Below are 14,162 nucleotides of genomic sequence, written 5' to 3'. Positions count from 1 at the left end.
ACAATCCATGAGATCGTGACCTGAGCTGAATTCAGACACTTAACCAAATGAGTCACCCAGGCACCCCCTGATAATTTTAATAAAAGTCCCTCATATAAAAGTCAGTCTATCTTCAAAACTTCATTGTATTTCAAATTTAACGGTGTTATATTTATTCCTAGACTTTTACAAAGAATTTAAAAAGTGGACTCTGTTGACCCTTACCATATGATTGTATTAACAAAACCCAAATGTTCAAGCAAAATTTTCCATGTTGCCTTGTTTATGGCATGCACAAATACCTACATGATTTATTAGGATTAGCCCATATATTCTATGCCCCCTTTTTAGTTTTTTCTTTATTTTCAGAATTAATTCTCTTTACTTTTTTCTCAATAATGGCAACCATGGCAAGAACACTATTTAAAGCAGAGCACAAATCCTGGCCCATTACATGAATTTAATCACGGTGTAAAGAATCAATCATTTAACTCTTGATTAAATAAATGAATACATGTATCAATTTATAAAAATGGGCACGTATTCAAGATATTTTATATTAAAGTGAAACTGCAATGTGCATCCTCCATTTTCTCATAGCTTTGCTTGTTTTTTCATCATCCCATTCACGGTAATAAGCCAAAGTGATCAACTTCAGCTGTCTTTAACTTCTTCACACGTTTGTGCTTTGGTTCTCATCGGGACCCATTTTTATTGACTTTTAAGTAAATTCTCAAGTACAATTTTTTTTTAACACTTTGGTTCTCCTAGAGTGGGGGAAGCATTATTACTTTTTAAAAATTTTTCATTGATTACATATTTTTATTAAATCCCTACCATAGGTTAAGCTGAGTGCGTGGTTATTCTCAAAAGTATGGTTCAGAACTGCTTTGGATTGTTGAAGTGCCATTTTCCTTGAAGGTTTCTACTTCCCATGATTCATGTGAATGTCATTTTATGATTCATTAACATTTGTTCACAGGCCTTTATCCAGTTGAGATCCTTCCCATCTCTAAAACTTCAATAGGAGGAACAGTTTTTGGGTTTTTTTTTAAGAAATTATTTATGTCAAATTAAAAACTTAACTTTTAAGAATTCCAAAACTAATGAAACACAAGTCACTAACCAGAAATAATAATGCAATCTTTATTTTTTAAAGCCTGGAATATATAAAATGTTTGGTTTGGGTAGCTTGAAGGATAATGTCTTGAAAGAAAAATTGAGTTAAAGGATAATGTCTGGTTCAAACATTTTTTTATACCTTGCCCATAGATCAATACTGAGTACAATGTTGTTGGAATATTGGAATACCTAAAGTGAAGAGTGTACCTGGCATTAAGAAGTATGTGTGTGTATGTGTGTGTGTGTGTGTGTGTGTGTGTGTGTGTGTATATATATAATTGAACTCATTTCTACACAATAATAAATTTTCCTAACCTCCCATTTTGTGGAAGAACATAATATTGTCATTGTTATTAGAATATTAGATAAGCAAAAAATAATCATTCTATGTAGATATTTGAATTCTTTCTCAGTTGGTGACTTTCATTGCCATGTCCTGTACATTAATTAAGAAGTCTAAAAAGTACAAAGGAACAAAGACTTAAGACAGCAGCAATGGGCCTCTCCTAGAGAGCAGCAAAAGAGTTGCACACTAGGTTTAGTCTCAATTCAGTATGTTTTCTGCATACTCTCTAAGATAGCTTCTTGTTAGAGAAATCCATGAGTACTGGAGTCATTCCTTTGGTTATTTGATGTGGCAGAAGCTGAGACCACACATCTGCAACTTTGACTAACACATACATTAAGAAACTCTAGCTCCAACATTCAAGGAAAATAGGGTAGAAAGAATGAGAGAGGAAACAAAGAAATCTGATTTACTATCCTTTCTTGATTATTTCCCTCTGCATTTATTTTCTACAAGGAATCCATCCATTTTTCCTGTTGATAAGAAAACTTGAATTTCCAGACTTCCTCCAATAATTTTTTTTAAATGGTAGAATCTGCCAGGTTTTTCTCCATTTGTAACATTATCAGCATTTTATTCCTAAGTAAAGGGAAGCAAGTCATTAATTATCATCAACACTGGGTCACATTGAGAATCAACAAGCTTCCAATATGCAATCAAAGCCAGCCATCTATGTAGAATACAACCTATAATCAGAAGAGAGCCATTGTACAAAGCAGGTCAGAGATAAGTATAGCAGACATGTTTCAGGCTACAATAATCTAAGATTGTGCAGCATTAACTATTTTTTACCAAGGCCAATACACTTGCAGAAACAAAGACAAATGTACTTTACCATATTATTTAAGTGATGACCCAGCTGCAGAGCAGGGTGTGTACCAACCACTCAACCGTTTCCAAAGATATCAATGAGTCCTGAGGATGCACTCCGGGGGTGTCATGGTGGCAGAAAAGCCATTTGAGAATTGGTTTATCCTTTTGATTTTCAGCCCTCACCTTTATAAAGTACCACTTCAAACTGTAAGTTTCTCCTCTCAAGCTTATTGTCTGTTGTATTTTCTTTCCTCAATTTGATTTTATCTGCACGGTAGATTTGATTTATATTGAAAAAGATCTACAAAATTATAGAGGACCAAAAGTGTTTGGTTTATGAACTGTGTTGCAGGAACTCCCTCTTGCTTCTTTTGAATAATAATGATGACACAAAAGACAGATGGATTCTATAGTCCAGTCCTTTTGTTGTGTTACATTTTATACTCTCTATACTGTATAGAGACAGTATGCAGTACAATACTCTATACTATACTATAAAATGCAAGTAAATAATATTAACCCTCTAATTATTTATGTTCTTAGTATTTAGCCTAAGTAGAGCCAGACAGCTGCTTTCTTCATTTATGTAACAACTCTATTATTGTTTTAAAATTTTAGGCATGAAAATAAGCAAAGTACAAAATAACTCTTAGTTTGGAAAAAAATATCCATACTACTTAAATATTAAAGGACTCTTAGATAAGTTCTTTAATGAAGTATAGGATGAAAAGTCCAAGAGGCAGATTTTCACAGCCCAATGGGAACAAATATGCTTATAATGGCCATAAAAACTTGCTTTAAATATATGACCATTTTCTTCAAAAAAATGCTAGGAATAAAATGAAATGACATTGTAGGAGTTGCCTTCACCTCCACTTAAGTGTAAAAGATTCTTTGTCCTATTGTTATTTTGGTTGCCATGGCCATCAGCACCGACTTTGTGGCTGGTGAGTTCTTGATTCTGCTTATTGCAGAAAACTGTAACACCCATCTTTCTTACATTTTGAAGAGTCAACCATAGGAATACACGATGATATTTTCAATAACTAGTTATTTCCCATCCCTTTCATACCTGTGAAACTGACAAAGAATTATCCTGTCACCTGTACTAAAACTATTTTTTCAAAGGTCAACGATCACTTCCTCACTAACAAATCCAATAGTCTGATCACCCATTGTAGAGATGTGATTCAGAGATGGGAGTACAGAGGACTTGCTGATCTATGGAGACAGAAATAGGAGTTTGCAGGTACTGAGGAGACTTGACTTGATAGAGAAGACACCAAAAAGACAGGATATTCAGAGAAGGAGATCCAGAAATCTATATGTAAAGCTCTGGTTAATCTTTGACTGATTATAAGTGCAGAGGCACAGGTTAAGACTTCATGAAACCTGGCAAATTAAAATAATAAAATAAAAATAAAATAAATAAAATAAAATAAAATAATAAAATTTTAAAAAGAAAAGGGAGAAAAGGGGCACCTGGGTGGCTCAGTGGGTTAAGCATCAGACTTCACCTCAGGTCATGATCTTGCAGTTGGTGAGTTTGAGCTCCCACATTGGGCTCTGTGCTGTCAGCTCAGAGCCTGGAGCCTGTTTCGGTTTCTGTGTCTCCCTCTCTCCCTGCCCCTCCCCCACTCATGTTTTGTCTCTCTCTGTCTCTTAAAAATGAATAGACGCTAAAAAATTTTTTTAAGAAAAGAAAACAGCATCTACTGAAATTGCGCTGAATAACTGTTAGATGTCACAAAGGGATAAAAAATATTTGTGTGCAAACCACCCAGGGTGGAGAGACCACCTTCTACACCATGGATATTGAGTAATAATATTTCCAAAACATTACACTGTTAGAGAATAGGTATTTTAGATCTAAAATAAAGGCAATTCTAGAACTGACCGAACATGGCTGAAAAATAGGATTTTAATACATATGCTGATTGTTAATATTAAATGAACTGCCCATAAGAACCAAACTCACTACTTTATTAGGGAAGATAATAAAATGAAGATACACAACGTTAAGGATTCTTAATATCTAGCATGCAAAAATAAAAATTCTAAACATGTAGAAAATCAGAAAAACTGTGAGCAATAGATATGAATAGGGGATAAATAAGGAACCTTAACAAAGACATAGAAACTATAAAAATCAACCAAACATACATCGTCTAAAGTGAAATTTTTTTGGATGGATTTGACAACAGACTAAACCTGTAGAAATAAACTTGAAGTGACTTTGAAAATAGATTATGAAAATATCCAACAGAAACAGAGTATGAAATAAAAGTTGAAAAATAATTGAATAACACTTCATTAATCTATGGTATGTTATAAAGTGGCCTATGTGTGATTAGAATACCATAGTAAGAGAGAAAGGAGAGAAGAAAATCATTGAAGAAACAGTAGCCACGATTTTTCAAAGAATTACAATAAACACCAGGCAACATAAACATACAAAGCCATCTCAGTCAATCATAATCAAACTGCTGAGAACTAATGATTGAGATAAAATATTGAAAGTAGACAAAGGAAAAATCCAAGTCACATGTCAGGGGGGAATCGTTAAGGATAATTCATAAGTCCTTGTCAGAAACAATGGAAGCAAACCAAACAAACAAACAAAAACATTGGAAACAGCATAAAGACCTGGGGAGAAAAAGTGACCTACAATTCTATACCTGTTCAAAATTGAAAAAAATTCAACCTAGAATTCTATAGCCTTAAAAAAATAAAGACCAAAAAAATATTGTCAAATAATAGACGCTGAGAGAATTTGGTACCAACACTTGTACAAAAAGTGTTCAAGAAAGTTGTTCAAAATGAAAAAAAAAAAAAAATGATATTAAATGGAAACACCAAGAACTGGAGTGCACCAGAAATGATAGATATGTTAAACTGATGGACTCTTTAAAACAAACTAATAGTAAGTTTGGTGTTATAGAATGTAAAAAGGAAAAACATGTCTGAGAATACCAGCACTAAAACAGGGAATGAAGTATGCTCCTAAAAGGATCTTACATCGTACATCAAGTGATAAAATATGATTTCAGTGGAGGCTGTGAGAAGCTAAAGGTATGTATTAAAAACTGTGCAGAAACCAATAAAAAACCAGGGAGAAGATGTATACTAATGAGACAATAAACACACCAAATGAAATGCTTAGAAGACCAACCATTCTTTGACTTTAGGACCTCAGAGACATTCTACACACCAGCGCAACGGTAGGTTAATAAAACAAGTTTACCAAAGGCAACTGTTGGGCTTAACAAAGTTTTAGTAAAGATTTTGAGTACACAAAACAAATAGGAAAACAGAGACATGAGAGTCCTGGAATCAAAAGCCTAAAAGCAGGAAGTAGAATGTTGACACCAATGCAGCTGGAAGCCTCAGAGCTGTGTTGCCTGATACCAAGAGGAAAGTTTCTGCCCCATTAAGGCAGAATTCTGCGTGACAGACTTCCAGTTACACAGGTAATGAGTAATGAGAGGAAAATGAGCAAGTTCAGGGACAGGCTGGCTGGGCTGAGATAAAATGTTAGAGATAAGACCAAGAGAGGGAAACCTAGAAATGACTGAGGGTCATGGGATGCTATCATCTCTGGAAACCACGTTGTCTCTCAAACCAGAAATTTGGAGAGCAAGATTATCTTCAGTTATAATTTTCAAAAAAAATAGATGTTCTCTTTCTCAATGCTTCATGCTGAAATAGGTTATACAATGTTCTTCACATACAAAGAGCTATAAAATATGAGCTTAGTAGAATTTTTAACAACTGATGATTGGTGATATATGTTCTATTTTCCAAAATCATGTTTCCAAACTGTGGTTGAGAGTTCTCTAGATTTCCTGAAATTTTTGATACGTGTGGGAATGAATTTTTTTTGGAATATTTTTTTAAATGATTTTGAAGTTCTCAGTAAACTGCTGAAGGAACTGGTATCAGAGATGGACTTGTTTTCTTCTAGCTGAAGAATATAGGAAACACACTTTGTTTAGAAATTGAACATCAGCTGTGCATATATCGTAACAGAACATGGAATTCATAATGCTTCTTTCATTCCGTAAAAAAAAAAAAGAAAGAAAGAAATGGCCTCTTGGTAAGAGAATGCATCTTGCAATCCCTAGAAAGGAGTTTGGTATGATATATAACTCAACTACTATTAAAAAAAAAAAAAAAAACCTCATTGAGTGTTGGGAAATAATGAGAATATTAAGATAGACCAATAAAAATACTCCTTGTCTTTTCTAATTCCAGTAATTCTTGTGAAAGTCAGAAATATAACTTAACTTTGATCACATTAGATTTAAGAAATCTGTTCTCTTTCCTAAGATAAGTAGTGAGTACACAGGGAATCATTGCGTTTTATTTTTATTAATCTTCAAATTATGTTATATTTGATATACTATCTTATTTGTATGACATTTTAAAATAAAACATTTCACACAATAAATACATCAGATATAAAGGTTATTTAGCAGGTACAGTTGGTAAGATGTGCATGTTTCTGATGAAGGCTAGGAAGAGATTCCTTATAAAAGGATCCTCAAAAGTTCAAGCTGCTTGCAGATATATAAGGGAAACAAATTCAAGCCATGACTCATTCAGTGTAGAGCAGGTCTGGTATCCAGGTGTGCCGGATGGTGAAAGAGAGGCAGCTTCTGTGATGCAGGGAGATGAGGTTGGCAACAGTCAATGGACTTCTGAGGTGCAAGGGCATATCCTAGGCCTTCTCCCCCAGCAAAGATTCACAATGCCTTTTCCACATTGTAACACACACAAATGCTTCACTTTAGACTTTTCTACGTAGGCTTCCCTGACCACTCCTTTCCCCGGTAGAATTAATAACTCCATCCTGTGTCCTCCCATTTTACCTTCGATTTCTTCTGAGTTCTGAACTTACCAAGCATACTGTAGTTTGTGTGTGTATGTGCAAAATTTCTCTCTAGAACAATTTTGAGTACTTCAAGGAGTCTAGAAAGAAGATGAGTACCTAAGTAGTCTCTCTATCCCTGGTGCCTGAGTACCTATCAATGTGTAAATGTATAGAATGAATTATCAGTGTAGCTCCTCATTATTCTTACCTTTTTTCCTTCCTTCCTCTTCATGCCTATATTCTTTTCTTGGAAAGCTTTTTTTTTTTTTCACTTTATTTATGCAAGTCCACCCTCCATGATGGCTTCTTCCACATTTTTAAAAATTTTTTTTAATGTTTATTTATTTTTGAGAGAGAAAGACAGAGTGCAAGTGGGGGAGAGGCAGAGAGAGAGGGAGACACAGATTCTGAAGCAGGCTCCAGGCTCTGAGCTGTCAGCACAGAGCCCAGTGTGGGGCTCAAACCCACAAACCACAAGATCATGACCGAGCTGAAGTCAGACATTTAACTGACTGAACCACCCAGATGTTCATCTCACAGTTCGAACCCACAATGGCCACCTCTCTTCTGAAAAGCCACAGGGCTAATATTATGTGTCTTAATCAGCTCAGGAAGCTATAATGAAATAACACAGACTGGGGTGCTTAAATAGCAAAGGCTTGTTTCCCTATCACAGTTCTAGAGACTTTGAAGTCCTAGGTCAACGTTCTGACAAATGAGGTCTCTGGTGACAGCCTCTTCTTGACTTGCAAACAGCCACCTTCTCACTGTGTCCTCACGTGGTAACTCTTCCTCTTATTACAACACTAGTCTCAGGATGGGGACTCTAGCCTCATGACCTTATCTTAACCTGATTGCCTCCAAAAGGCCCATCTCCAAACACTGTCATATTGGACATTAATGCTTCAACATACAAATTTTGGAGAAACAGAAACATTCGATCCATATGTGACACACAATTTAGTATAAATATAGCTGATGATTAGAGGTCAGAAGACATATTTCCTCCCTTCACATGAGGCACGGGTAGTTGAGGAGCACTCCAGTCATAGGCTCTCAAACTGTTTGCTAATCCCAAATCATGGTCAACAGCAAAAAAACATTTCATGCAGCAGATTGCTTGGGTTTTTCTAATCATGTGTGCATTAACAGTCTTGCCTCAAATTTTCCTCTTATTCTCGATGAATAGGTTGCTCTTAAGAAATATTTCACTGTAGAATTATTTCATGCAAGTTGACCCTTAAGAGATCTGTTTCCAATAGTTCTCTCCTTCTTCCCATCTGTCTCACCCAATAAACAATAAAAACATAGATGATAGATAGATAGATAGATAATAGATAGATATTCAGGATGAATGTATGTATGAGCATTAAGTTTCTCTACACTGACAGTTACAGGCATATAAGATTCCAATAGAGATATGAATGAGCACTTTATGAAATTTATTAAAACATTCTGAAGAGCTCAGATGTTGATAGAAGAAGGGGCAGTCTAGAGAGATGTTCTTTTTCAAACTGAATTCCAAAATGGCACACAGCAGAAATCATGATCATTCATCTCAATAATATTCTGGTAATGCATAGTTGAAAAATCAGTCTTTCAGTCCCCCTGGCTTCTCCCCTGACTCCAGCTCTTGGCTAATACCAAAGGCAAGTGGAGAAGGCAGCCCTCTGACCATTTCAAGACTCCATAATCACTTGGAAAAGAACTAATCCCTGAACTCAGCTTTTAGCAGGTAAATAGAAAAAGCAATCTGTTTTAAAGGCTAAAAAACAATCATAATCTTTATGTGCTTTTCTCAACCTCAGTACAATTTCATTTATAATATGCTGGAAATTTCAGTGGAAAGGGTATACTTTATGAAGTAGAAAATTGTATTTTTTATTTTCCCAGAATGCTCCTTCTATTACTAACCTCTGATTCTGTTAAACCCCACTGTGATATTTTTCCTGCAGTTGAGCCCATGAAAAGTATAATTCTTTAGGAATTTCATTAAGAGCCCATGAACTGCCTCCAGACTTTTTTTCCTGTGTGGACATTGTTCTTCTCATCTTCTCTCCTCCTGGTGCTCACCCTCCATTGTGTCTGGGGAGAGAAACCTGATTTGCAATTTTCTGGGCAATGAAGAGGGAATTTCTCTTTTTCCAAAGCCTAAAAACCTAAGTGTTACTTACACATTTGTGAATTATTCTAGGTTACCCCCAGATAAGGTTTTAAAGAATTGCTTTAATTGGGGCTGTGGTTACAAATAAACAATTTTTTTTTTTTTTTTTTTTTTTGCATAGAGGGGAAAGCACAATCATGGCCACTGCATTCCAAAATGAAATTTAGAAACAAGGAATATATTCACTTTCTATACTCTTAGAATAAAAATTGGGCTGGCATAGGTCATGATAATGTCACTCATGTGTACCCTCTCCAATCTTATCGAGGAGTATAGAATAAATATTTGCAGCTTTTTGTATATCAATCATATCTCAATAAAGCAGTTAAAAAAAGAATTGGGTGGTGCCTGGGTGGCTCAGTCAGTTAAGCGTCTGACTTGGGCTCAGGTCATGATCTCACGGTTCCTGAGTTCAAGCCCCATGTCGGGCTCTGTGCTGACAGCTCAGAGCCTGGAGCCTGCTTCGGATTCTGTGTCTCCCTCTAACTCTTCCCCTTCCTGGCTTGTGCTCTTTCTCTCTCTCTCAAAAATAAATAAACATTAAAAAAAAAGAAGTGGATTGGCAATCTCTTCATGTTATTAATCAGTGCAGCACTTAAAGAGAAACCATATTTCTAAAATAAAGATGTATTTAGGGTGACTATGAAACAAAATATTTTTAACTTATTAAAGTATTGTAAGTCCACTTTTTTTGAAACCCTCACCCCCAATTTATCTGTAATCTGTAGTCAAAGCCTCTCTATGTCTAAGTCAAGGCCACCTCAATATCCTTCTCACCTCATTAAAGTGACAGTATTCTTCCATGCACCCTATTGGTTATGACGTGTTTTTTGAGAGAAATTTCATGACTACTCCACACCCCATCTTCTGTAGCTACCAGCTCACAGGCTCCCCTGCCCACTTGGATGGCACAAGAACTACCATAAGCTCAGGAATTCGGTCCTTCTAGAAACCACCCAGACACCGCCAGTGTCCAGCTCTTAGAGCTCTCTGGAGACTGAACCCACAGGATGTCAGATAATCCTTGGATGGACTGTAGCTCCTCTTACGTGCAAAACTGCCACCGAAAGCCATAAACACTGTGTCCTCATGTGGGTTGCTGATTGTCCCTGCAGCCTGGCCAGGTCATGGAAAGTGATGAAACTCTAGGGCGGGAAAGATTCCTGTCCTGATCCCACCCTCCACAAGCCATCTTGCTATCATACTGCTTCTTCTTGTCAGTTCAGCTCCTATTAGCTAAATATAATTTCCCAGGTTCCTCCTGCCTGAACTATTTAAATGCCACACCTATTTGGGACTCATGCCCCTTAAATCTAGCCTCTGCTTAATTCCCAAGCCTCATTTCTCACTACCTATCCTCACTACTCCAAGCTTTCATGCTCTCCTGCCAATCCTCCCACTTTCTCCCATCTGCTGGCTCTTTCTGCTTTCCGATCCTCTGTGAAGGACACTGTCCCTGCCCCGCTGGGGTAACTTTATCTCATTCTTCTCTAGGCATTAGTTGAATCTTCACTTGCCTTGGAATGTGTGTCAGGAACCCTGAGACTTACGTGGGCTCCCGTGCCTTAAAACTCATAACTTAATTGCCTGTATTTTTGTGTTATAAACTCCAGAAGAGATAGGACCATCTTTACTTTTCTTTCCTGCACTCTGATACTTAATTTGTGCAGTTATATAGTTTGCACCTCAATGTACACTTAATGAATTGAAGGTGGCAAGATTTTATTTATTCACCATACTGCAGAATTAAGCTAGGATGCAAACAAAAATACCTAAGGTATACTTTTACCACTGTGGTATTTGTTATCATGGCTCTCATTTATATTTTATGGTGGTTCTTCACACATGCTGGCTGAGATATTGTTTGATGAGTGTACCATCACGTATCTCTCCACTACCAGTACACTATGAAATTCTATAAAAATTACTAATGTTTTAAAATATGAAATGTGGCTGTCAGGGAACCAGAAACTCCCTAACTCCCACATCAGTTGGGATTCAAACAGAGAATGCCGAAGTTTGGGCAGTGACATTCTGAAAAGGGGGAAATGGGGAATGAGAGATATCACCAACCAATCAATCTGAGAAATCGTATACATTCAGCCAGTGACAGGCAGCATGAAGGGTAATGCAAAAATCCATAAGAATTCTTTGAGTCTGCAGCCAGGAACATGGGATAGGTCTCGTTGGTCAGCAGCAGGAGAGATGAGCTGGATACAGAGCCCTGGAATATTAGGATATGCTAGAATCCTCTTGCCTGTGTGAGTCTGTCACAACCACTGACCACCACAACCTTCAGAGATCAATGGGCAATGCCTCACTCCTGCTTTCCAAATCTCGCACAAGAATCTCTTTCGGTCAATGCTGCCAAAACCACTTCAAAAAGGATATTCTGGGAAACATAGTTCCAAGTTAAAAATATAACAATGCAGCCAGTTCCTTTTTTTTATTATAGGTAAATTTCAAGGTACACCCACACACACACACACACACACACACACACACACACACACACACAGTAGCTTGATAATTCTAAATGAGACAAACTTATAAACTTAGGAAAACTTTAAGGAAAACCTAACATAATGATCCTCATTGTTTAACATTGCTATAATAGACATTTAATAAAATATTTTACAATGTTTATTTGTGTTGTCTTCTGCACAATGAACTGGTCCAAAACTCAGTGACTTAAAACAACAGCAATGATTTATTTGCTTACAATTCTGCAATTTGAGCAGTGCTTGGTGGAAATGTTCCAAGTGGGGAGAATCAAGCTGGGAAGCTCTACTGGGGACAGAGAATTTACTTCCAAGATGGTTTGCCTCTCAGTGTTGAGCTCTCAACACAGCATTGGCTCTCAGGTGGAACTCAGCTGAGTGGGCAGTATTATCCAGGCCTCAATTCTGTCACTATTTGGGCTTCCTCACAGCATGGCTGATGGGTTCCAAAAGGGGAAATCTTTTTCTTTTTTAATGTATTTAAATCTAAGTTAGTTAACATATAATGTAATGATGATTTCAGACGTAGGATTTAGTGATTCATCACTTACATATAACACCCAGTGCTCATCCCAACAATTGCCCTCCTTAAAGCCCATCACCCATTTAGCCCATTCCCCCCACCCCACACCCCCCAGCAACCCTCAGTTTGTTCTCTGTATTTAAGACACTCTTGTGGTTTGCAAAAGGGAGATTCTTAAGTGCCAGTCTTCTGAAAAGTTTAAACCCTCCACTGGCACCATGTCGATTCTGCTATATTTATTCTAGATTAAAGTAGTCACAGATCAACTAAGACTCAAGAGGATGAAGAAATATATTTTAGCCACAAATAGATTTTAGAGACAACCCGCCAACAATTGCTTAGGTTTGTTTTGCAATTATAGTATGTAGTCCATTTTAACAGGTAAATTTTAAACATATGCATCATAGGTATATGGTAATTAATAATTGCTAGAAAAATGTGGGCGTACGCTGGCCTTACATTTGTATGCAGTTTTTTTTAAAGTTTATTTTTATTTATTTTGAGAGGTAGAGAGTAAGCAGGGGAGGAGTAGAGAGAGAGACATAATCCCAAGCAGGTTTTGCCCTGTCAGCATGGAGCCTAATGCGGGGCTTGAACTCATGAACTGTGAGATCATGACCTGAGACAAAGTCAAGAATCTTCAGACGTGTAACCTACTGAGGCACCCAGGTGCCTCTGTATGAAATTTTTTACTTTCTTTCTGATTTTCTGATAGTGAGAGGCAGATGGTGAAAGGGTAAAAGTATGGACCCTGGGCATGTCATCCAAGATTTGAAATCCAGATTTGACCTTAAATTATATAACCTATCTGTGTCTCAGTTTCCTACTAATAAAATGATGCTAATAATAGTACCTACATCATAAGCTTATTTCAGGATTTTAAGTAAACTAAATGTAAATATAAATAAGTAAATTGGCAATACATAAATCATTAATAAGACTATAAGCAGTATTTAAGCATTCACTGTCACTACTACTACGTCTTTTAGCAAATCTTCCTTGAATTTGAGATGAATATGGCATGTATTATTAGTGAAATGCAAAAGAAAAACAATGTAATTGTTTTAATTAAATATTACTACTTAGAAATATATAAAAACCTACATGGACTGAGTTTACTTTTTTGAGTTGTAATGCAAGTGATATGAATGTACACAGAGATGTCTACTTAACACATCTAGAAAGAGATAAATCTACTTAGAGCAGTGGCAATGAAATATGGAGATGTTTCATGATTTTTGGAAATACTTAAAGTTTCCATGGTAAGGCAATGTGTTACATTATCAGTAAACACACTGCCCTGTTTTTACCCAAGTTTAACACATCCTCGTTTCTTGACTCTTACCTTGGGTCTATGTTGTATAATTGCTGTGTTTCCATTTCCTCACCTGTAAGGTAGATAAAGTAATAGTTCCTATTTCATAAGTTGTGAAAAATGGTATAAGCTACCAAATGTTAACTACATGGAATACTGCCTATCAGTTAACATACCAAAGCTATTATTATTATTATTATTATTATTATTATTTTATTATCTTTAGCAACATTTTATTTATAAGAATATAACACAATCGTCAGTATTAAAACTTCCATAACAATCAACATATTGATTCCAACAGCATAGTAAACATGGTTTACTATGGCACTCCACCTTTGCATGATGTGGTTTCAAAATAAAATACAATCACTTAAAAAAAAAAGAACTTGTCAAAATGGACGTAGCTCACTGTTTCACTAAGGGGGAGGAATATTCTGTTCCCTGACATAAGGATAAGGGCTGCAGATTTTCCTCGTTGGTGGGGACAACTATTTAGGAAATCAGGCTACAATTTCCACCTTAC

This window comes from Panthera onca, chromosome C2 (assembly GCF_046562875.1).
Source record: "Panthera onca isolate mPanOnc1 chromosome C2, mPanOnc1 haplotype 2, whole genome shotgun sequence".
In the NCBI taxonomy this organism is placed as follows: domain Eukaryota; kingdom Metazoa; phylum Chordata; class Mammalia; order Carnivora; family Felidae; genus Panthera; species Panthera onca.
Note: the sequence above shows the minus strand (reverse complement) of the source record.